The sequence below is a fragment of the Rhinopithecus roxellana genome, chromosome 17 (genome assembly GCF_007565055.1).
Source record: "Rhinopithecus roxellana isolate Shanxi Qingling chromosome 17, ASM756505v1, whole genome shotgun sequence".
NCBI lineage: Eukaryota > Metazoa > Chordata > Mammalia > Primates > Cercopithecidae > Rhinopithecus > Rhinopithecus roxellana.
Genome location: NC_044565.1, coordinates 53,808,349 through 53,834,158, shown reverse-complemented (window position 1 = coordinate 53,834,158; position 25,810 = coordinate 53,808,349).

The following is a 25,810-nucleotide window of genomic DNA, read 5'->3' as shown; positions in this document are numbered from 1 at the left end:
TTATTATGTGCCTGTGGGAACAGGTACTATTTAACCAACCACATTACCGAATTCCTGCCTATGGGAGCCACACAAAGTGAGGAATGCCTGTATTCTCTCTTTCTTTCTTGTTTACTTCCATCTAATTTACAGTTCAATCCGGTGTGTGTTCATGTCTTTCTAATACCACTTAGCCTGCATTTTCTCTTTTTATTTAAATCAACATTTTTATTTTTGGAAAAACTAATTTTTAAGCCATCTCTAGTGATTTGTTATTTTCTATTGTATTCCTCTTGCTTTTATATTTGTTATGTTCTCCTTTGTGCTTTATTTGAAATTATTCAATTGTTCATTTTCTTTAATTGAAGTCTATAATTAATAATTTTTGAATATTTGTATTTAAAACTAAGAACTTTCCTTAGCTATTTAGATGCATAGGGCATTTGTTATTGTCCAATACAAAGAATTTCACTTTTTTATTCAACTGCATTTTTTAAAATAAATTATTTTGAATTACTTTCACAATAAAAATTCTATTTATTTATAATAGATGTAAATTTAAATTAATACAATATAAACACTAGATATATGTCAATATACATCAATATCTACAATAGATATAAACCATGCTCCATGGAAAAACAATCACTAAATAAAAGCATAATGAAGAATATTTTTTAAAATACTTGAACGTCACGACTCTGAAATGACCATCTTCTATGTTGCTAATTATCCGTCACATACCACCTTCCCATGTTCTTATGCACATGCACTCGTGTACACGTGTGCACACACAAGTAAACGTAATCATATGACCATTATGATTTTTAATAATTATTAGCTTGATTTTCAAATGTGTAATTTGGGGGACAAAATAGTATTTCACCTTTTATCTCTAACTGCATTGTGCCATTGTTGGCAATGATGATCTTTATTATATAAATCTCTTGGATTTATTAAGAATTCCTTTGTGGCCCACTTATGAATAATTTTTTAAATCTTCTATTTATTAATGAATACATGCATTATTTGTTATTTGCACATGTGTGTATACCATCAAGATTGGTTGTATTATTTAAATAATCTACAGCTTTACTTTTTGTCACCCTCATCTATCAATGAGCCTTAGGGATCACTCCCACTCTGATTACTGATTTTTCAACTTCTACTTGTAATTCTGTTGAGTTATGTCATGTAGTTTGCAAGACTACAAAGTTAGGTGCATACAAGGTTGTAACTGCAGTATGTTACTGACAGATTATTGCTTTTATCATCTATTATATGCATAACTTTTCCTAAAATTATACTTTATTCCATAACATAGCTATATTAATTTTGTTTTAGATGATACTTTTCTGTATGCATTTTCCTAAGACTTTATCCGTAACCTTTAAGTGTAACTGTGCTTTAAGCATGCCTTACAAATTGCATATAGCAGGATTTTTTCAGTATCAAGTCTCTGTCTCTTAAGAAGTGAGTTTTATCTGTTTTCAGTTATTGTGATTACTGATAAATTTCTACCACCTTATTCTGTGTTCTCCATGTACTATTTTTAATTTTTATACTGTATTTCTTTTTTCTACCTTCTGTTTGGTAAGTCATCGTCTTTTTAATCCCTATTTTTCCTCCACTTCCCTAAAAGTATTATATCCCATTCTATTATTTTAGTGATTACTTTTATTTTTTTCCAACTTCCATATTTTTTGTATTTGCTAACAAAATATAAAGTTACTCGATTTTCACTCTCACCAAACAAAACTTACAAATCCATAATTTTCCTACAAAATCCCTCTCCCAAATTTCATATTACTATTGTCTAATATGTATTTTCAATCCATCTTGCTTTCAAATTATGAAAAAATACCTATAACATTTTCACAGCAACGTGATTTTACTCATGTCGATCCAATAGGAAGTAGTGGAGGCAACATGAATGCTGTTGGGTTGACGTTACATGAAAGTAAAGGGTTGATACGGGGCAAGCTTGAGGACTGCACCCAAGAGCATGGACTCAAGTTGCCTGAATCTACGCTCAGATTAGCCACAGTTCCAAATGGACTTTTAAAGGCAAAAGGGGAACAGGGAGTGGGCTGATGCAAATACTATTCCTGTCAGGAATAATTGGCTTACAGGAATAGTACTAAGTAGTGATTGGCTACACACTGTTAGTCTACAAGACATGGGTTATAATGTCCAGCACGGCATTATTAGGTTAATTCATAGCAACCTGTAGCAAAAGCAGGCAGCTTTGAGAGGACGGGCACACAGCTCAAGGGAAGAAGAAGTGGGGCCTGGTTGCTGCCTCCTTGTAACGTCTCTGTGGGGCTGATAATGAAAAGGACTTGCATTCCTCACATAAAACTTCTTTTTTCTCATTTATTTAATCGCCATTGCTTCTTTCTGCCACTTCTTCCCCTCTAGGTGTGCTTTTCTTCTTACTGGAGCATATCCTTTAGTTGTTCTTTTTTATTAGCAAGGACATTTAGTGTGTCTGAAAATGCTTTTCATATTGCCCTTACTTTGAATGAAAGTCAGCGTGGTACAGCATTGCAAGCCTGTTCTTAACCACTGAAGACACTCCATTGTCTTCCACCATCAGCTGTCCTGTGGTTGGTAATGGGAAAGTCGCTTTAATTGTTGTTACTCCTTTTCAGGTTATCTGGGATTCCCTCTCTCTCTCTCTCTCTGTCTCTCAGCTTTCGTGATTCTGTTTGTCCTTAATATTGTTACTGTAGCATTCTTTTTTTTTTTTTTTTTAGATGGAATCTCACTCTTTAGCCCAGGCTGGAGTGCAGTGGCATGATCTCGGCTCACTGTAAGCTCCACTTCCCGGGTTCACGCCATTCTCCTGCCTCAGCCTCCCAAGTAGCTGGGACTACAGGCACCCACTACTACGCCCGGCTAATTTTTTTGAATTTTAATAGAGATGGGATTTCACCGTGTTAGCCAGGATGGTCTCAATCTCCTGACCTTGTGATCTGCCCGCCTTGGCCTCCTAAAGTGCTGGGATTACAGGCATGAGCCACCGTGCCCAGCCTACTGTAGCATTCTTAGGTACATTTATCTTTATTCATTCTGCTTAGGATTCAAAATTCTTTCTCAGTGTGAGGATTTGCGAAATTTATCCACTGTTACCCCTTTAATTTTTCTGTGGTTCTGCACCAATATTCACATTAGTCCTGGAACAAACTGCCGATTCACCCGCCCAGTTGGCGTCCCTCCAAATTAAGGATGTGGTGAAATTCTAATATCTTATTTAGTCATCTTTCCATGCTTTACTTTGGGGTGGGAGGGGGCAGGCACAGTGGGAGCCATGAAGAGCTGAGCCAGGCTCTGCTCCTTTGCTGAACCTCCCAGCTTCAAATGTATGAGGAATGTATGAATGTCTGGTAGCTGCCCGTGAATGTGTTTGCTGTTTTCTACTTGTATTTCCCGTGGTATTGTGACAATCATTCTAAGATTTAGCTTCTCTCTATCACCTTCAACTTGAATTCTCCTGTGTTACTTTTATAGTTCAAAGAAAAAGTATGTCCTGTCTCCAGCTCCCGCTAAGCTCCTCGACGGAGAGATGTCATCACCATTATCTTTGAATGTTCCCCTACTGACCCTAGTACAGGACCCTAAGCAGGTCGGAAACTTGGACAATGTGATGACCCAACTGGTGGCATCCCTAGAACTGGACACACCTGGATTCCTACCTGGGTCTGCAATGGCCGAGGTGGAAGACAAAGGTGGGCACCTGGCTCCTGTGCATGTGAATGTGTGGAGTGAAAACCAGCCAAGAAAGAAGAGGACAGGCTCCCTGCACCACTCACTTCAAGGCCGTTCTCTTGAGAACCTGAAATGGCAGGTCAGTTCTGGTCATATGAGTCTCTTCCCCATAGGAAGCCAAAAGAGGTCAGAGTGATTTATGTCACTTGATATATAACTCAACAGTGACTTCTGGCTCCTGTCGTGCTGTGCTGGATCCGGTGAAGTGATTTCAAATGCGTCTGTGCAGCATAAGGAGAGGCCAGCCAAAGGCGTGACTGTCTTGATCAGAAACGGAAGGTGAATCACTTTACATGGGAAAGATACATGAGCATTCATAGAATGTTTGATTTGCTGTGAAGGCCATGTATAAACACCTACACACGTGTGCACGTACATACATACTCCACATTCTCTAGGAAATCTGAGTACAGTCAAGAGTTTCATGGCTCAGAAATTAGCTGGAATAATTTCTTCTGCTAAGTCGTATGAATTATATTTCAAGTAGTGTTCCCTGGCTCTCAGCCTTCTCTACATGCTAAGTGCAAAAAGAAACATTATAATCAATGTTCCTTCAAGTTATTTTCCCAAACTGAAGGGCACTGAGTGATTGGCATTAACATCCCATAAACATAATCCATTATATGATACTACAACTACCTTTATCTTTTTATTGGACAGTTTACCAGGAAATGTACCTTTTCGGAAGTCAGGAGGTCTGAGCTCCTCATCCTATCTCTAGGCTATAGTTTCCTTATCAGAAAATAGGGTCTTTGGGCTGAGAGATTCCTCTGGCTCCCCCGTTGCTATGCTCTGAGAGTCTGCTGATGTGCCCTCATGGACATCAAGAGATCAGTCAGTTCTCATTTCCACTGTACAGGATGTTGAAATGAAAATCCCCTTTTTATGGAAAATGCCATCTCCCTGTTGATTGCGGGTATCTCGTGTTTCTGTAACAGCTGAAAACAACAATAATTGCAACAATAGCAACCTTCCCTTTTGGGCGCTGACAATGCCTCATGCACAGTAAGAGCATGAGTTAAATAAAAATGTATTCTCCACGTAACGGCCGTGTGTTCCTTCTTCCCTTTTTTCAACACTTGTGTTATCATTACAATATTCCCAGCTGTGTTCTAAGTGCCACAGGAAGTACAGAGGTGCCCTCACATGTCCCATGTCCTCCCCTTAATTTGGGCGTCTAGACAGCGTGGCTTGCCTGGGACAGTCCCAGACTCCACCTGCTGCCCGGAAGTACTTATCAGTAGCAGTCTCACTCCCTCCCAAAGGGTCTCACTTCGGACAATCACTTAGACTGGCACCTTACCTTGAAGAAACTGGCAATCTAGAACGGGAGCCAACAGACCTATGACAGTGATTCCGATACAAAGCCTAAAGCACCAACTGCCCCAGGAGAATGGAGAGATGGTGCTGGGCATGCAGGGAAGGCAAGATGTTTCCAGCCCAGGATGTAGGAAGGTTTTGTGGCCTGCAGATGGTGGACCCTGAGGATATCCACCTCAGAAAGAAGGACATTCAGCAGAGGCAGGGATGGAATCAAGTGTGAGTTCCACGGTCCGGTCAGCTTAAGCTACACAAGGAAATGTGAGCTGTAGCTGTAGGGAGGTGTGGACCATTCTCCATGCTGAGTCAGAGACGGGGATGGAAGCTGGGATCCATGAAACTCCTCTTTGCCTCACTCTCCTTTCCTAGCAAGTGGGAGCAATAGCTGTCTCCATGCCTCCGGGGGTCCTTATGAGGAAATGAAGCAAACAATGTGCTTACAGGGGAACCGAAGGCAGCTGTGAGTTTAGAGAGATGTTTCTCGGGCACCTGGGGCCTGGGGGTTGGTAGGCAAGAAGATGAGAAAAGTGGTTCTGCCAACAAAAAAAAGAAAAAAAACAAAAAAGAGAAATGAGCAAAGATCTGCCAAAAAAAAAAAAAAAGAGAGAGATAAATGAGCAAAGAAGCAGGCAGTTCCCTCTACATTTTTAGGCATCACATAAACTACCCGTTTCATCAGTGCTTCCAGAAACCTGGCATGCTGTAGGTACCAAGTAAATGCAAATGCGACTGAATATCACCATCATAATATGCAAATCTAAACAAATAGTGCGGCATGGGATTTCGGAGAGAAGAACCTGAGAGTAGAGGAAACCCACGCTCAGGAAGGTTGCCCGAGGCTCTCAACACTGGAGGGTGTCAGAGGCAGCCACATTCCCTGGGGTCTTCGCCACAGCACACAGGCTTATTTGACTTTCAAATGTGTAAAGTCATATTATTTCCGGAGCCTTTTTTTCTTTCTTTTTTAGAGAAAAATAATTCAGTTGCCCTGTATCCCAATCTTCCTAGAGTTCTGACACTTCAATTTTCATAACATTTATCTTAGCCTCAAAGTGTTGTGTAGCATTAAATATGTGTGTGATTACCACGAATTGCAATTAACCTTGTTTTGAAAACTTCCAACCTCCTTTGGGATAATTGAAGGCATGGTAGGGGTTAGGAATCGTTTCTCTAGTCCTCCACTAATTCTCCCAGAAGGTGTGACATGCATGAAAATGCAACTCTTGTCATTTTAGCATCCGGATCTGGGAACACTGCTCTGAGGCATCACATAAAACCCTGCCCAGGGTGTGTGGATGATCCTGTGTGTGCACTCAGAGCTGAAGGAGGCAGGAATGGTGCAGAAGCCCATGTCAGAGCCACAGAACGGGCGTGGGGGGGTGGTAAGGGATGCCTCCTCAAGGCAGGGAGACAGAAAGACGGGTGATGAAAGGGATGTGGGATGATTTTAGCCTCGGGCATAAGGCAGAAAGCACCCATTTCTCACCAAGATTGTATCATTTATCCCTGAATTGAAATTTTTCACTACACATACCAAAAAGGAGAGGCAAGAATTAGTGAATTTTAATAAATAATTATCGAGCACCTTCTTTGTGCCAGACACTATCTTAAGTGCCGGGATGGAGAGAGTTATTGGGGGAAATATAAAGATAAATAAGTCATAATCCGTATCCTACAGGAGCCTCTGCTGCTCTCATGTATAATTCAAGGCAGATGTGCTAAGTCTTAAAAGAGGAGGAAATGTTTATCCCCGACTGAGCTATGTCAGGGAGAACAAGGCGTTTCATCTGGATCCTGAAGAAAAGAAGAAGACTGAGCTCATAACCGGGGGAGGAGAGTAGAGACTTTGCAGACACAAAGAGCAGCAGAAGCAGGGGCGAGAAACCAGGCAAGGGAGGGCAGGTTCCCAGGACAATTGGTGACCTGGTTAGTGGAGCAGAAGCTTGTGAGAGGGTGCAGTGAAGGACGAACTCACCAAGCAGGGCTCGCCTCTGACTCCCCTGCCACAGCCACAGACACACTCACACAACCTCACAAATGCACATTCACCCATATGCACAGTCGCAATTGCACACTCACACATACACACAAATGAACTCACACACGCTCACCTATCACACGTGCACACATTCACAAATGCACACTTACACATACACATACTTGCAAATGCACACTCACACATACACACAAATGCACACACACAAAAATGAATTCACACAAGCTCACATATCACACATGCAGTTACAAATGCACATACACACGAATGCATATTCACCCATACACACACTAACAAATGCACACTCACATGCACTCAAATGAACTCACACACTCATATCACACGTGTGTACACTCACAAATGCACACAGTTGCACATGTGCACACATATCCTCTCACATGCACGCGAGAATGCCCACACACTTACACATCTACACACATATGCATATGCATACACACATAGATGTGCACACATGCACATATACTTGCACACTCACATACTGATTCTTACACATGCACACACTCCCATACAGGCACATACTCCCACTCTCTCACATGCTTACATGCACACACATGCCTACACACACACACACTTACACACGCTTATGCACACATACACACGCACACACCTACAGTAGGGAGAGCTGCAGCCTCCCAAGGAGTCAGGCTCACTGCCCTCCCTTGTCAGTGCCAGCAAGCTCGCAATACAGGCTGGGGCAGAAAAAAGCAAGATTTCTGTGGGCACAATAAGGAAATGCTGGTTGACAAGAGTTGAAATGAAAATCTTAGGCACCCCTGAAGACAGTCTTGGGCAGGAGATTAATCCTCACAGTGCTAGATGTGCCCACTCTGTAGAGACCTAAAGGGAAGCAAATGCAGCCAGCATGACAAAGCCCTTCCGTACATCTTTTCCACTCCAATTAGAGTCTCAGAACTCACCGCTCCCTCCTTGGTACTAAATACCTGCTCACAGCATGTGCAGAGACTGTGAGTGACAGGGAACATGAGAAGAAATGATGACACTGAGGCAGGAACACGTGACTGAGACAGAGAGCCCTCTGGGCTCCAGGCTGCACGGCTCCCTGCCTCTGAGTGTACCTGGACTGTGTGACCCAGCCCCCAGACCCAATTTTCCATATTCTTCCTCCTTTGTTGTGTGACCCTGAATGGCTGGGACCTACACTGGAGGACGCTTGTAGATGTTATGGCTACTGATGCTACTCAAAGGCCTAGATGCTTGAATGGAGGTACATTCACTAAGGAAATGTAGTGTGTGTTTTAAACTCCTCCTACTTGCCCCACCTCCCACACAAAACAGATCCAGGTAAGTATAAACACCGTTTTCCATACAGTCAAGAACAGAATACACAAACCATGAAAATACAAATGATTTCAGGCAAGTAGATATTGGAAAAAGAGAAATGTAAGAAAGGAAAACTATAAGCCAATCTCACATGTAAATGCAAAAGGCTAAATAAAATATTGCCAAACTAAATATGAAAATATATTAAAAGATATCAAATAAGGTTTATATCAATAAGGCAGGGATGGTTTACACATTATGAAGATATTATTATAATTTACCACATTAAGATATTAAAGGAGAAAACACTTATAATCATCGTAACATATGCACAACAAATTGATAAAATTCAAAACCCATTAGTGATTTTTTAACTTATTCATTGAGAGAGAGAGAGACAGAGAAAGAGAGAGACCTTCCATACTAGGAGAAAGTATAGCAACTAATAAGCCAGGACAAACATATTTAATGTTGAAACTTCAAAGTCAGGAAGAAGCTCGTGCCTGCACATCTTTCTATCACATAGAATTAGCCTTATATAAAAGGTTCTTGCCATCTTAATAACAAAAGAAAAAGAGAACTGAAAAAGAATAAAATTGAATTGTCATTATGCATAAACATATGATTATCAAGAGAGAAAATGTCTTAAATTTCCAGTCACCATATTAGAACTAATAGAAAAGTTCAGCAAGGTCACTGGCTGCAAAGTCAATATAGCAAAATCAGTTATACAAGCAAGAAACATAGAAAAGTGCAATTTTTTAAAGACACCATTTGGTTCTCAAAAAAAATGATTTGGATTTCTAAAAAGGACCCAGAAGGTAGATTGAAGACAGTCCATTGACTGAATTTGGAGTAATTTAAACATCAAAATAAATAATAAAAGAGTGAATTGTAATTATTTAAATCTATTTTTAAAAAGAATCTATTAATCTCTTCTGATACTAAAAATTACCTGAAGAGAAGGTCTTCAGGATAAAGAAATGGTACCTTATTGATGAGAAAAAACAATAATAAAAATAGATATCATCAAGATGGCTGGTTAGAGGCACCCAGCACTTACCTCCTTCACGAAGGACCAAAACAAAAAATAGGTAACCACATGTCAAACAGAGGATCTAAAGGAGAACACTGGGATTCATCAAGGGAATGACAAAGACCTTGTAAGGCACAGAAACTCAAGAAGACAGCACAGAGATGGAAGCAACACAGCTGGCTGGGATCTGGGATCCACTCATGGTCAAGTGGAAATCCCTGTTGTGGGGAAAATATAAGGAGGAGGTCCAAAGAGCTCTCATCTTCAAGACAGACACCTGCAGTGCTGGCTACAGGACAGCCCCTCAGCCTTCACAAAGCCCTGAACCCTGTATAAGAAGGTGTCTGGAGTCCATGCTACTGCATTGCCCCAGAAAGGGAATCCACACTGGGACACACCCCCTTCCCAGGCCCACAGGACCCATACCACTGCAGTAGGTTACCATTTTGAGAGCAGAGTCCAGAGTCCATCTTGCCCTGGGGGTTAATAGCCCCTGCATCTCCACATCCCTGGGGCCTAGCTGACATTCCCTCACCTCCACCCAGAGGGCTACAACATTGCAACACCTGCTGAACTCAGTGATACAACCCTGGTGTTTGGTCTCTGGCACTCAAGTCCGCACAGCACCCTACACTGCAGGGAATAAGTGGTCCAGCACATCAGGAAGGCTGCTCCCAGGACAAATATAAAGCCGAAATACATGCTTCCCAGAGCCTGAGATTCACCTTCCTGGGTCTGCAGCTGCCAATAGCAACCTTGCCTCTCTAGCAGTGAGGTCACCACACAACTGTGCATTCCACCCAGGAATATGAGTACCAGCCTGCTTTGACCCCACTGCTGCCACCACCAGCCTACATGTGCCATTCAGGGACCTAAGGACTGGCCCACCTGATGTCCCTGTCCCCAGCAAAAATGCTCCACAGAAAGAAATGCACAAACAAATGCAGCCTAAGACACTGATGAACTCACAGACACTGCTGATATTAATTAGAGCTGAAGAAATCTTACGGAGATAACACCACTGCATCCACCCAGGACCAAAGCCATAACACTCCACCCAACCAACAGTATAGACAGATCTACAAGAAAAAGTCTTTCCCTACAAAAGCTACTCCACAAAACTTGATGAGTCAACTGTTAACACTAGATCCATGTAGATGCACTAGATTAATGTAAGAACAAAAGAAACAAAAAAGGAAGGAAACATGACAGCTCCAAGGAACACAATAATTCTCCAGTAACATACCCCAAAGAAAAGAAAATATATGAAATGCCTGAAAAGGAATTCAGAATAATGATCTTAAGGAAACTCAGTGAGAAGGAAGAGAACACAGGTAGGCAGTACAAAGAAATCAAGAAAACAATTCATGAAATGAAAAAAATTCAAAAACAAAGAGATATCATAAAATAATAAAACATAAATCTTGGAACTGAAGAATTTAATGAAGGAAATTCAAAATACAGTTGAGAGCTCCAATAATAGACTACATCAAGCAAAAGTAAAAAGTTCTGAACTTTGAAGATAGATAGTTTATCTTTTGAATAATCCAGTCAGACAACAAAAAATAATGATGAATTTTTAAAGGATGAAGAAAGCCTACATGATATACATGATATATGAGACACCACAAAGTAAATTTATATTCACATGTGGGAGTTCCAAAATTATAAGAGATTGGAAAAGGCAAAGAATAACTATTTCATGAAATAATAGCTCCTAAGTATTGGGAGAGATAGAGACATCTAAACAAAGGAAACTCAAAGAATCCCAAAAACATTTATCCCCCCGATAAAAGTCCTCTTCAACACCAGCAAGAGAAAAGCTTCTAGACACATATAAGAGAATCCTTATCAAACCAACTATATATATATATACTTCTTTTTTTTTTTTTTTTTTTGAGATGGAGCCTCACTGTTTCCCAGGCTGGAGTGCAATGGTGCAACCTGGGCTCACTGCAACCTCCACCTCCTGGGTTTAAGTGATTCTTGTGCCTCAGCCTCCCAAGTAGTTGAGATTACAGGCACATGCCACTATGCCTGGCTAATTTTTGTATTTTTTTTTTTTTTTTAGTAGAGACAAGAGTTTCATCATGTTGGCCAGGCTGGCTTCAAACTCCTGACCTCAAGTGATCTGCCTTCCTCAGCCACCCAAAGGGCTGGGATTACAGGTATGAGCCACCACACCTGGTCACATTAGACTTTTTTAGCAGAAATTTTATATGCCAGGAGAAAATGGGATGATATATTCAAAGTGCTGAAAGAAAGCAACTGTTAATCAAGAATACTATGCCAAGCAATTCTAACCTTCAGAAATGAAGGAGAAACAAAGTCTTTTCCAGGCAAGCAAACACCAAGGAAAGTCATCACCACTAGACCAGCCCTGGAAGAAATGTTTAAGAACACCCCAGACCTGGAAGCAAAAGGATATAGATCATCATAAAAACACATGAAAGTAAAAAACTCACTGGTAAATCAGACACACAAATGAGAAAGAGAAAGGAATCAAACAATATCACTATAAAGAAAAAACCCCATCAAACCAAAAAGATAAAAAATAAGAGAGGAAGAAAGGAGCAAAGGGTATACAAAACGCATAGAAAATAATTACCAAAATGACAGAAGTAAGTCCTCATAACAATAACAGCCCTCGGTGTAAAGAGTTTAAATTTCCCAATTAAAAGATATATACTGGATAAATTGATAAAAACAAGACCCTACTATATATGCTGCCCACAAGAAACTCACATTACCTGTAAAGACACACATTGACTGAAAGTGAAAAGATAGAAAAAGGTATTCCATGCAAATGGAAACCAAATGTATGCAGTAGCAGCTACACTTATTTCTTACAAAATATACATTAAGTTAAAAAAACATTAAAAGAGACAAAGAGGGTCATTATATAATGGCAAAGGTATCAATTCACTAAGAAAATACAAAATTGTAAATACATATTCACCAGTACTAGAGCACACAGAGATTTAAAACCTATTTTATTAGAGCTAAAAAGAGAGGTAGACACTAACACAGTAAGAGCTGGGGGGCATCAACACCCAATTTCAGCACTGGACAGATGATCCAGGCAGAAAATGAACAAAGACACTTTGCACTTAAACAGCATTGTGGACATAATGGATCTAGGAGATATTTACAGAATATTTTATCCAACAGCTGCAAAAATACACATTCTTCTCATTGGTCCATGGAAACTTCTTGAGGATAGACCATATGTTAGATCACAAAACAAGTTTCAAAATAATTTGTTAATAAAAATCATATTAATTATCTTCTCAGACCACAATGGAATAAAACTAGAAATCACTGACAAGAGGAACTTTGGAAACTATACAATTACATGGAAATTGACATGTATTTGTCAATTGACGTGCTCCTCACTAACCAAATGGTCTATGAAGAAACTAAGAAGGAAATCAAAAAAAAGTCTTGAAACTAGTGAAAATAAAAATGCAACATATCAAAACCTTTGGGAGACAAACAAAAGCAGTACTAATTGGGAATTTTATAACAATAGCACCTACATCATAAAAGTAGGAAGATTTCAAGTAAATAACCTAACAATGCATCTCAAGAAACTAGAAAAGCAAAAACAAACAAAACCCTAAAAGAGTAGAAGGAAAAAAATAATAAAGATCAGAGAAGAACTAAACAAAACAGATATAAAAATACCCACAAAGATTAATGAAACACAAAAAAGGCTTTTTGAAACTAGACAAATCATTAGCTAGACTAAGAAAAAACAGAGAAAACTCAGATAAATAAAATTATAAACAAAAAAAGGAGACATTAAAACTAATACCACAGAAATACAAAGGATAATTAAAAATTATTAGGAACAACTACACACCAACAAATTGCAAAACCTGGAGGAAATGGATAAATTCCTGAACAGATATAACCTACTGAGATTGAACCAAGAAGAATGAGAAAATCCAAATAGACCAATAATAGCAGAGATGGAATCAGTAATAAAAAATCTTTCCCAATAAAGAAAAGCCAAGAACTAGATGGCTTTACTGTTGAATTTTACCAAACGTATAAAGGAGAATTAACATCAATTCTTCTCAAACTATTCCAAAAAAATTGAAGAGGAGGAAATTTTTTTCTAACTCGTTATATGAAGCCAGCATACCAAAACTAAACAAGAACACAACAAAAAGGAAAACTACATGGCAATATCGCCGATAAACATAGATTCAAAAACCCTCAAAAAAATACTAATAAACCAATTCTAACAGCACATCAAAAACATAATACACCATGACCAAGTGGGATTTATTTCAGTGATGCTAGGATGATTCAACATACACAGATCAATACATGTGATACATCATTCAACAGAATGAAAAACAAAAATCATATGATCATCTCAATAGATTCAGTAAAAAGAATTTAATAAAACTCAACATCCCTTCATGATAAAATCTCTCAACAAATTAGGTATAGAAGGAACATACCTCAACACAATAAAAGCCATATATGACAAACCCACAGTTTACATCATACTGAACAAAGAAAAGCTGAAAGCTTTTTCTCTGAGAATTGAAACAAGACAAGGATGCCCACTTTACCACCCTTAGTCAGCATAGTACTGGAAACCCTTGCCAGACCAATTAGATGAAAGAAAGAAAATAAGATCATCCAAATTGGAAAAGAGCAAGTTGAATTGTTTGTCTTTGCAGAATACATGATCTTATATGTAGAAAGACCTAATGACCCCACCAAAAAATTCCTAGACCTGAAAAATGAATTCAGTAAAGTTGCAGGGTACAAAATCAATGTACAAAAACAGTAGCATTTGTATAAATCACTAATGAACTATCTGAAAAACAAATAGACATCAATTCGATTTACAATAGTTACAAAATAAAATAAAATACTCAGGAATAAATTTAACCAAATAAATGAAAGATCTATACTGATGAAAAAAATTAAAGACACACCAAAATTGGAAAGGCATCTCCTTCCCATGCATTGAAAGAATCAAAAGAATTAATTGAAATAATCAATTAAAATTAGCCTACTACCCAAAACAATCTACATATTCAATACAATTCATATCAAAATACAAATAACATTCTTCACAGAAATAGAGAAAACTTTAAAATTTGTATGGAACCACAAAAGATCATACATAGGCAAAGCAATACTGAGAAAAAAGAATTGGAGAAATTATACTCCCTAACCTCAAAATATACTACAAAGCTATACTAATCAAAACAGTATGGTACTGACATAAAACCAGACACATAGATGAATGGAACAGAGTAGAGAATCCAGAAATAAATTTATATATTTACAGCCAACTGATCTTCAACAAAGGTGCTAAGAACATACACTGGGGAAAGAATTTCCTTTTCAATAAATGGTTCTGGGAAAACTGGATAGCCATTTGAAGATGAGGAAAACCAGACCCCTATCTCTCACTACATAGAAAAATCAACTCAGAATGGATTAAAGCCTCAAATATAAGTTCCAAACTATTAAATACTAGAAGTAAATGTAGAAGAAATGCTTCAGGACATTGGTCTAGGCAAAGGTTTTATGGGTAAGACTTCAACAGCACAGGCAACAAAAACCAAAAATATTAAGTTGATGCAAAAGTCACTGCGGTTTTTGCCATTTAAAAGTAAATTGCAAAAGTAAACTAAATGGCAAGAATTGCAATTACTTTTGCACCAGCCTAATAGATAAATGGTACTGTGTTAAGATGAAAAGCTTCTGCACAGCAAAGGAAACAATCAACAGAGTGAAGAGACAACTAACAGAATGGAGGAAAATGTTTGCAAACTATTCATCTGAGAAGGGACTAATTTCCAGAATATGCAAATAACTTAAGCAACTCAACAGCAAAAAAAAAATCTAATAATTTGATTTTAAAATGGGCAAAGAATCTGAATAAACATTTCTCAAAAAAAGACATATAAATGGCCAAGAACTATATGAAAAAATGCTCAACATCACTAATTATCAGGAAAATGCAAATCACAATCACAATGAGATACCATCTCACTCCACTAAGGCTATTATCAAAAAGACAAAAAACAACAAATGCTGGTAAGGATGCACAGAAAAAGGGAACTCTTATACAGTCTTCATAGGAATGGAAATTAGCACAGACATTATGGAAAAGAGTATTAAAAAAAACTAAAAGTAGTACTACCATATGACCCCGTTATCCCACTGCTGGCTACTTTTCCAAAGGAAAGGAAATCCATGTATCAAAGAGATATCTGCATTCCCATGTTTATTACAGCACTATTCACAATAGCCAAGATGTGGAATCAACTTAAATGTCCATCAACAGATATTAAGGAAGAAAACATTGTACATATACACCATGGAATACAAGTCAGCCATAAAAATGAATGAAATCCTATCATTCACAGCAACAAGGATGAGTCTGGAGGATATTTTGTTAAGTAAAATAAGCCAGGCATAGAAAGATAAATACCACATGTTCTCACTCATATGTGTAAGCTAAAAAAAAAAAAAAAAAAAGTTGCACTCATAGAAGTAAACTATTATAAACTATTACGAAACTACTACGAGAGAGTAGAGCTCTGCTTATTAGAGGCTAGGAAGGATGAAGAGAAGGGAAGATGGGAAAAGGCTGGTTAACCAACACAAAGTTACATCTAGATAGGAGGAATGAGTTATTAGGTTAGTGCAAAAGTAATTGTAGTTTTTACCATTATTAGCACCAACCCAATATAATCTTTTATAGCACTGTAGGATGAGTATAGTTAATAATGATTTATTGCATATTTTCAAAAAGCTAGAAGTGAGAATTTTTCTTTCTTTTTAATTATATTTTAAGTTTTATGGTACATGTGCAGAATGTGCAGTTTTGTTACATAGGTATACATGTTCCATGGCGGTTTGCTGCACCCATCACCCCATCACCTACATTAGGTGTTTCTCCTAATGTTATCCCTCCCCTAGCCCCCCAGCCCCCAGCAGGTCCAGTCTGTGATGGTCCCCTCCCTATGTCCATGTGTTCTCATTGTTCAACTCTCACTTATGAGCGAGAATATGCGGTGTTTGGTTTTCTGTTCTTGTGGTAGTTTGTTGAGAATGATGGTTTCCAGCTTCATCCATGTCCCTGCAAAGGACATGAACTCATCCTTTTTTATGGCTGCATAGTATTCATGGTGTATATGTGCCACATTTTCTTTATCCAGTCTATTATTGATGGATATTTGGGTTGGTTCCAAGTCTTTGCTATTGTGAATAGTGCTGCAATAAATATACATGTGCTTGTGTCTTTATAGTAGAATTATTTATAATCCTTTGGGTATATACCCAGTAATGGGATTGCTGGGTCAAATGGTATTTCTAGTTCTAGATCCTTGAGGAATCGCCACACTGTCTTCCACAATGGTTGAACTAATTTACGCTCCCTAAAAGTGAGAATTTTGAATGTTCCCAATGCAAAGAAATGATAAATGTTTGAGGTAATGTCTGTGTGAATTATGTTGATTTGATCATGACATACTGTATGCATGTATAAAAACGCCACTCTATATTCCATAAATATATATAATTATCATGTGTTAACTAAAGATAAAACAAAAGAAATGAGGGAAATAAAAAATCACTACTTTGCCTCCAGCATAGCAATAACTCAAAATACATTTAGTGATGAACGCTGAAACCACTGGGGAAAAGAGCATGGAGGAACAGGATATTCACAAAGTCTCAAAGAATTACAACACAAGTTACTTATTAAGCACAAAGGGAGAAAGATACCTTTATAATGGAGAAATTCAGCAAATGCCAACTGAAGCAAGTGACCAAGCTGAACATCCCAGTGATGGGATGAACTAACAGTGTGTCCCTCCTGCTGGGCTGCAGTGGGAAAGGTGAGCATTGGCTGTCGAAGTCCCTGCAAAAATGAATCTAATCATGAGCAAACAATTAGACAAATGCAAATTGAAAAGCATCCTGCAAAACAATCAGCCTGGGCCTTAAAAAACATAAACAGCATGGAAACATTTTTATATACTTTAAGTTCTAAGGTACATGTGCATTTGTTAAAGTCCCAGGTACAGCTAGAATAGAGAAGACTAAGATCACACGACAGCCAACAAAATGTACAATCCTTGATCAGATCCTAAATCAGAAAAAGGATAGAACATAATAAACATTGTTCATAGACAATTGGGAAGCTTCTTGTTAGGAAGAGTCCACTTTGACAGGTGCTTCAGCAGCATTGGATGTGGAGGGCTATGATGGGGAGGCACTGCCCCATAAGAGAAGCTGCAGCTTCTACCAACAAAAATGGCCAATCCTCCCCAAGCAGGTGCTGTGATGCAGGCAGCACATTAAATATGTTCCATGTACCAGAATCCTCACAGCAACCTGTGAGATGCGTTACTATTATCTCTGTCTTAAAAATAAACAAGTGGTAGGCACAGCCATCACCTGACTCACCCACGAGCCAGCCCTTGGAAACCCTGTGCTGTCTGGCCTCACCTGTGAGATGTTCCCAGGAAGCAAGAGCCAAAGAAAGCAGGAAATATTCAAATATCATAAAAATAAGAAGGTCAATATTGGGAACTACCAGCACCCAAAGGCACCAAGGCAGAATTACCTCCATGCAGTCCAGGAGGACTCTACCTATTCCTTCTGATCCCTACCCCACACTCCACAGCCCAACCTACGGCAGCAGAGGCAGACCTGCAAGAGGGTGTGTAGGTCATATAATGGTCCTGAGATGTCAGGTCCTAATTCCTGGGACTTCAGAATGTGACCTGATATGGAAAAAGGATCTCTGGGGATATGATTGAGTGAAGGATCCTGAGATGGAGAAGTCTCCCTGGGTCATCCAGGTAGGTGGGTTCTAAATGGAATCACAAGTTTAGATATTCGCCTTCATAAACAGGAATTCTAATTATGCAAATGAGACTCTCCTTATGCCTACAAGAGCCTGGAGGAGCTTTCATCATTTAAAACTGACCAAAGAGTTCAAGCAATGGCCCACAGGGTCTTTGAAACGAAGAAGGCTGGCCAGTGGAGAGGCAGGACAGGGCAGCCATGCCACAGACTGGGTTACAGGAAGAGCTAGGGGAGGGGCGGCGCTCTCAGAGTGACAGGTAGGGCCACACACAGCTCTAAGGTGGCACGTGCTTCCAGGAAAGCAGGGAGGAGGACGGAGGGAGGAGGATGCAGACAGAATATGGCTGTAGCTATTTATATAATATGTAAGTATATTCAATAATCTAATATATATTTACTAGGTTTGATTTTTAGATCTACTTCAGGTTTATAGAAAACTTGAGAAGAAAGTACAGAGTATTCCATATACCCCTTCACACACACACACACACACACACACACACACACACAGAGAGAGAGAGAGAGAGAGAGAGAGCACTCAGCCCCCATTAACATCTTCTATTAGTGAGGCACATATTTTACAGTTAATGATCCAGTATTGATATGATTATTAACTGAAGTCTATAGTTTGCTTCAGGGTTCACTCTTTGTGCATAATAGCATGTATCCATCACTATAGCATCTCTGTGGCCATAATTTTTTTTTTTTGAGATGGAATTTTGCTCATTGCCCAGGCTGGAATGCAATGGCACGATCTTGGCTCACTGAAACCTCTGCCTCCCTGGTTCAAGTGATTATCCTGCCTCAGCCTCCCAAGTAGCTGGGACGACAGGCACATGCCATCACACTCAGCTAATTCTGTATTTTTAGTGGAGGTGGGCTTTCACCATGTTGGTCAGGCTGGTCTTGAACTCCTGACTTCAGGTGATCCACTTGCCTCAGCCTCCCGAGGTGCTGGAATTACAGGTGTGAGCCACCGCACCCGACACTATGATTTTTTATTTGTTTAATTTTTTTAAACTAGAGAGATAAAGAACGTATATCAAAATAGTAACACCTGCTTAATCTCAGTGGTGGATACCTAAACATCGATGATTTTTGTACTTCTAAAAAATATTTCATTTTTAAAAACACACATTGCTTGTGCATGGATGAGTGCCTCAAGGAAGAGCTGCTGAAGCAGCAGCCACGTGGAGAAGGGATAAGCCAGGTCCTCGGTCCTCACCTAGAATCAAGTCAATGTTGATTGGGTCCTTGGCAGCATAGAGTGGCAAATCTGGGGGAAAAACAAAAAAAGATTTCTGGCCTTGTAACGGGAATGTAAACAGTGGTGCTCAAGACAGTGGGAAACACTGTTACAACCCAGGGGTCACTCAATTGTCGCTAAACAAGTCAGACTCTAGCAAAGCAGAAGTAGCTGAAGTTGTACCAAGAGCGCCAACTGCTCCTGGTGCCATCCCAGGCTGCCGTGCGGCGATGAACTGGGGAGGGAAAATGCTGGAATTAATAGACACGATTGTTGAGATCCAGGATGATCGGGAAGGTTGGACCTGGACAGTGTGTCTGCCGATGGGCCACTTTCCTCACAGGTCCAAGCACATCTCCTAAGAAGAGAACGACTCTTCGTTGAGTGCTGGGTTCTCAAGGTCAAGTACAAAATACATGCCGCAGTTCTTATTCTCAACTTGACTGCATTAAGTCCTGTTTCAAAGCTTTCACTTCCCACCCCAAGCTGACAACCAACTTAGAGTGAACGCTTCCTGGGTCATGCCACAATTCCAAGGCATTGGGGTGGCAGCGGGTTATTGGCATCCGGGCTGCCAGTCCTCCTAGTCCTCTCTAAGCCATTTCCTCCTCAGCCTTGATAACTGCACGTGGCTGTCTCTGCAGTGCCAGGACCGAAGTGAGGACAGGAAGCTGTTGGAGTGGCCATCTCTCATCTGGATCCCTGCCCCAGTGGCCGTCCTCTCTGGAAGCAATGTCCCTCCCTCTCCAGAGGCGTTGTTTTGGAATCAGACAGAGCATTTCCTCTTTCTCTCTTGGGATACCCAATTCTCATCCATCCTTTTTTCTATTTAATCTCCCAAGCCTGGGTAAATCTTCTCTCCTCACTGACTGTGCCCCCAAATATTCTATTTCCAAGGATCTTCATCCAACTCTAGATTTAGACAGTGGGAGGGAAGGGCCAGGAGGACCCAGGCCATGTCTGTACACCCCTTCCTGATGCAATGAGCTCAGGGCTAGGCAATGGCTTGAGTGGGAGGACAGGAAAGAAAAGTTTCAGAGAAAGAAAGCACGTGCTAATGCCTCACAATATCTCTCATGGTGGTTATGTGGCTCCTCCTGAATCCACTTGATCTGGATGCCTGGGCACAAGCCTCAATACGTAGGTATAAAAAACCCAGAACCACTTCCTACCCTGTACAAGGAAGCACACGGCAGAGAGATCTGCCCGAGCTGGACTCTACGTGCTGTGGGTGCTGCACCCTGAGCCGAGGGCAGAACCTCCCCAGGTGCAACTGTACTGACTCAGGCACAGGACCCCAGGGCCGCAACCGTGTTTCCAGGGAGCTCAGGAGAGAAGGACAACCACAAATGGACAGGGACAGAGCCAAGCTGCAAAAGGCGGAGGAGGCGGCGGGGATGAGAATGGAAAGGAGGTTGCTGGAGTCAGATACTCTTTCAAGAAATACTGAGTTGAAAAGAGTAAGAGGGAAAGAATGTCCCCTTCAAGCCTTGAAGATGGAGACAGGGCCCAGAGAAGTTGGTCGCCACTTCCTGGTTTTGTTGTTGTTATTGTTGCATTTCCCGGTAAGGAATGCTTGATGAATATTACGGCCACAGGAGAGGACGCGGGAGGTGAGCAAAGATGCAAAATGCAAAGAGATGATTGATGGAGAGAGGAAGCCGTTGCTGGGCAGCGCAGGAGATTATGAACCTGGAGATATTTTGGAAGGGCGATTCTGAGCCTTGTTAAAGTACTGATATGTCCTGTTTCTTCCCACTGAACACCTTGGACCTTCCTGTTCTCATTGTTGCCATGGCCTGCCCTCCCCAGCAGCCTCTCCACACCATCCCCTCAACTCCAAGAGCCAGGCTGAACCTCAGGGGTTGGGGTGGACTGGGCAATCTTCCACAGGTGTTGCTGTGCGATGGTCCACAATGTTTATTGCTCAGGTTGGTGTAAAATCGCTTTATGTCAGGTGGAGAGAATGGGATCAAGAGCACTTGAGGGAAAGTGTCTTCCTAGGAGATGGGCGCCAAGAACACAGGAAGGGTGCAGAGGAGGGGAGGGGAGGCAACTGCCCCCGAGAGGCCTCACGCGGTGTCAGCGCCATGCACCCCGTCCTCCTGCTGGACCAAGGAGCTCAGTCAGGGCTTGAAGATGTTGGGAAGCTTCCGGGAATCACGTGGAAAAGAGGGACCCTGAAGTCAGGTAGTCAGCAGGGTCAGGCATCAGTGTTATAGCAGGCATCTGCAGACAAATCACGGAACACTTCACCATGTGAGGTCTCGGGGCCAGACCAAGCCCTGCTCCCCTCCCAATCTCTGTAGCCATTTCCTGGTCATTGTCAGTGTCAATAAATATTTGCTCAAGGAAGGACTGCTTTTACCAGTGTTTTCTCAATCATCTTAAATGTCCTTTTAAATTACAACACATATGCAGACTTAAATATTTATTTTACTTACTTAAACGATATTTATTTATATCCTCTTCGTGTCCATCTATTTAATACGTGAAATTTGGAAAGATGCTTGTATTTAGAATACAAGAATTTGTAAGCATGTCATTGTCTGTGGGTTCTTTATTGTGGTTGAGTGTTTTTCCTTTGTTGTAGGCTATGCTCAGAATAATTTCCATGGCTTTATCATAAAAGATTAATTATAATTTCCATGGTTTTATCATAGAAGATATTATACCAGAATAACATAATATATTTGAAAGGAATGTTTCTAAAGCTAAATAAAGCTGTGGAAATTAAAAAGGAAAAATTGTGCTTGACTCACAATAAGACCGCAGCCTTTCGCAAGGCAGCAACAGTCTTGCTTCTCCATGAAGCACTGGATGAGGAGAGCTGCCCAGGAAGGGCTCACGTATTACATGGTGGAGTTTGCTTCTCAAGTTATCCCAAATGCCTACATCTAAACAATAAAGGCCTTCCTCCTAGCCCTTGGCTGGGAATTAGGCCCCATGGCAGTTGTTGGAAAGACTAAAATAAAACAAAATTTACATAAACAAACTCAGCTCTCAGCAGCCCCGATGCACAGCTGCTCAGTCCCCACTATGGGCAGTTGGATGAGCGTGGCCTCCAACAACATACAGAAGAGCTGCAAGAAAATCCATGTTTGCGAAGCTCAGACACCTGGCACTGAAGGGGAGGAGGGAAGTACATTTTTCAAAAAGCCTTTGAATTTCTGGATACAAAATTTTAAATAGAGACAAAATAATCTACCCCAAACCTCATTCTGGTTCAGAATGTAATCTCTTTCTGTGACCATTTTCACAGCATCCTAATTCACACACCTGTTCCCAGGACACGTTTTCCCTCCAAAATTCTCTGCATACTACCCCTAGAGTGACATTTCTAACTCAGAAGAGGTCCAAGTTTGAGATGTTGCTGTTATGCTTTACTGTAAGTTTAACTGTGTCCTCTAAAAAGATATGTTAAAGTCCTAACCCCTGGTACCTGTAAAGGTGACTGTATTTGGAAATAAAGTCTTTGTAGGTGTAATTAGTTAAATTAAGATGAGGTCAGACTGGAAAAGAGTGGATGCTTAATCCAATATGACTGATGTCATTACAAGAAAAAGGAAATTTGGATACAGACATACACAGGCAGCACCATGTGAATGTGAGGACAGAGAACTGGATGATCCATCTAAAAGCCATGGGATGCTGAAGATTGCCAGGAAACCACCAGAAGCTAAGCAGAGGCCTGGGACAGATTCTCCTCACAGCTCTCAGAGGGAACCAGCCCTGCCAACATCTTGATTTTGTACTTCCAGCCTCCAGAACTGCGAGACGATAAATGACTGTGGTTTTAAGCCACCAGGATTGTGATCACTTGTTTTAGCAGCTCCAGGAAACTCACACAGCCTGGATTGATGTGGCCTGAACACCCCCTGGAGTCCTGGAGGAGTGAGCAATCTTCCTTGAAGACTCAGGATTCAGGAAGAATGTGGAGGAGGGAAGAGGAAGCAGCCACCTCTGGGATGCCCCACGTGTGTATGAGAAGCAGAAGCCTCAGCCTCCTTCTGGAAGGAGGAGCTGAGTCAGGGTTGGAAGATTTTGGAGGATTTCTAGAAATATAAACTTTCTAGAAATAGAAATAGAAGAGAGTGATTTAGTGTGTGATGGAGGGCACCCCACAAAGATAGGCAGAGGTGTGCGGGTTTGTCCAGGACAAAGAAGCAGTATGGGTAGGGAGGATTCAGCCAGGAGTGCAATGTGACTTCCATCTGGGCTCAGCAGCCGTGGCAGCCATAGAAGCACAGCCAGCTCTCCTTGACCCAGGTCCTGATCTCAGCATGAGGAGCTCGACACATGGCAGCATTTGCAGCAGACAGTGACCAAGAGAAGCAAGATGACCAAGGAGCCCTGGAGAGAAGGAGTCAGATGACAGATGTCACACCTTCCCTAACTGATTATATTGACAGCAATAAAAACAGCTCATACGTATTATATTCTGTGTGTCGGGTACTATTTTTTTTTATTATACTTTAAGTTCTAGGGTACATGTGCACAACGTGCAGGATTGATTAAAGGCTTAAATGTTAGACCTAAAACCATAAAAACCCTAGAAGAAAACCTAGGCAATACCATTCAGGACATAGGCATGGGCAAGGACTTCATGACTAAAACGCCAAACGCAATGGCAAAAAAGCCAAAATAGACAAATGGGATTTAATTAAACTAAAGAGCTTCTGCACAGCAAAAGAAACTACCATCAGAGTGAACAGGCAACCTACAGAATGGGAGAAAGTTTTTACAATCTACCCATCTGACAAAGGGCTAATATCCAGAATCTACAAAGAACTTAAACAAATTTACAAGAAAAAATCAAACAACCCCATCAAAAAGTGGGCAAAGGATATGAACAGACACTTTTCAAAAGAAGACATTTATGCAACCAACAGCCACATGAAAAAATGCTCATCGTCACTGGTCTTCAGAGAAATGCAAATCAAAACCACAACGAAATACTATCTCACACCAATTAGAATGGCAATCATTAAAAAGCCAGGAAACAACAGGTGCTGGAGAGGATGTGGAGAAATGGGAACGCTTTTACACTGTTAGTGGGAGTGTAAACTAGTTCAACGATTGTGGAAGACAGTGTGGCAGGTACTATTTTAAGCAGTTGATGCATATTAACTCATTTAACTCTTACTATATAGCATTATATTATCCCCACTTTACAGTATAGGAAGTAGGGGTCATGGAGGTTTAAGAATCTACACAGCGTCCCACTGTGGATAATAGCAGAGCTGAGCTTTGAACCCTGACAGCCCGCTCCAGAAGAATTCATGCTCTCCTGCAATGCACAGACTCAACACTCTTGCTGAGAGGACTACCTCACCAGGCAGTCCTTACTCACCAGATATATGGCACACTTCTCCTGGTCCTCACAGAGCTATCAAAGAGAAATCTTATGGTCTCTAGGATGAGTGTAGGCAGAGCAAGACAAATCTTTTTTTTTTTTTTTTTTCTTCAGAATCTTGCTCTGTCACCCAGGTTGGAGTGCAGTGCTACGATCTCGGCTCACTGCAACCAACCTCCGTCTCCCAGATTCAAGCAATTTTCCTGCCTCAGCCTCCTGAGTAGCTGGGACTAGAAGTGCACACCACCACACCTGGCTAATTTTTTGTATTTTTAGTAGAAATGGAATTTCACCATGTTGGCCAGGTTGGTATCGAACTACTGACCTCCAGTGATTCATCCACCTCAGCATCCCAAATTGCTGGGATTACAGGCATGAGACACTGCAACCTGGATAGGAAAAATCCTATTTTGTGATTGTAATGCAACTCTAGCTTTGCCTCCAGAGCAGTAGAAATCTTCCAGGAAGCTTCTCTTTTCTAGGAATTTGCAATTATACCAGATTGATGATGAATGGAAGATGGTGATGTTCAGTTGGGCAGAGCCCTTTTGAAATAAACAGAGAAATTAGAAAAGCGAAAGCTACTCAGTTTGGAAGTGACAGGCGGCTGAACAATAACTACCAATCCCCCTGGAACAGAGGTGCTCTTCTAATAACCATTAACTTAGCTCCCATGTAAAGCTCATTCCACCAGTACTTACTGGGCACCTTCTATATGTTTATCTATGTGCTGGGGATCATAACAGATGAAAATGATAAGCAAGGGACTTCCCTTTATTATACAGGGAAAACAGCAGAGATTTCATAGCCAGACTAACCTGTGTTTGTAGCCTAGCTTTAACCATTTACCTTGAACAAGTTGTTCAACTCCACCAAGCCTCAGTCTCCCCATCTTTAGAATTAATGTGAGAATATCTGGCTCAGAGAAGTGAGATAATTAAATAA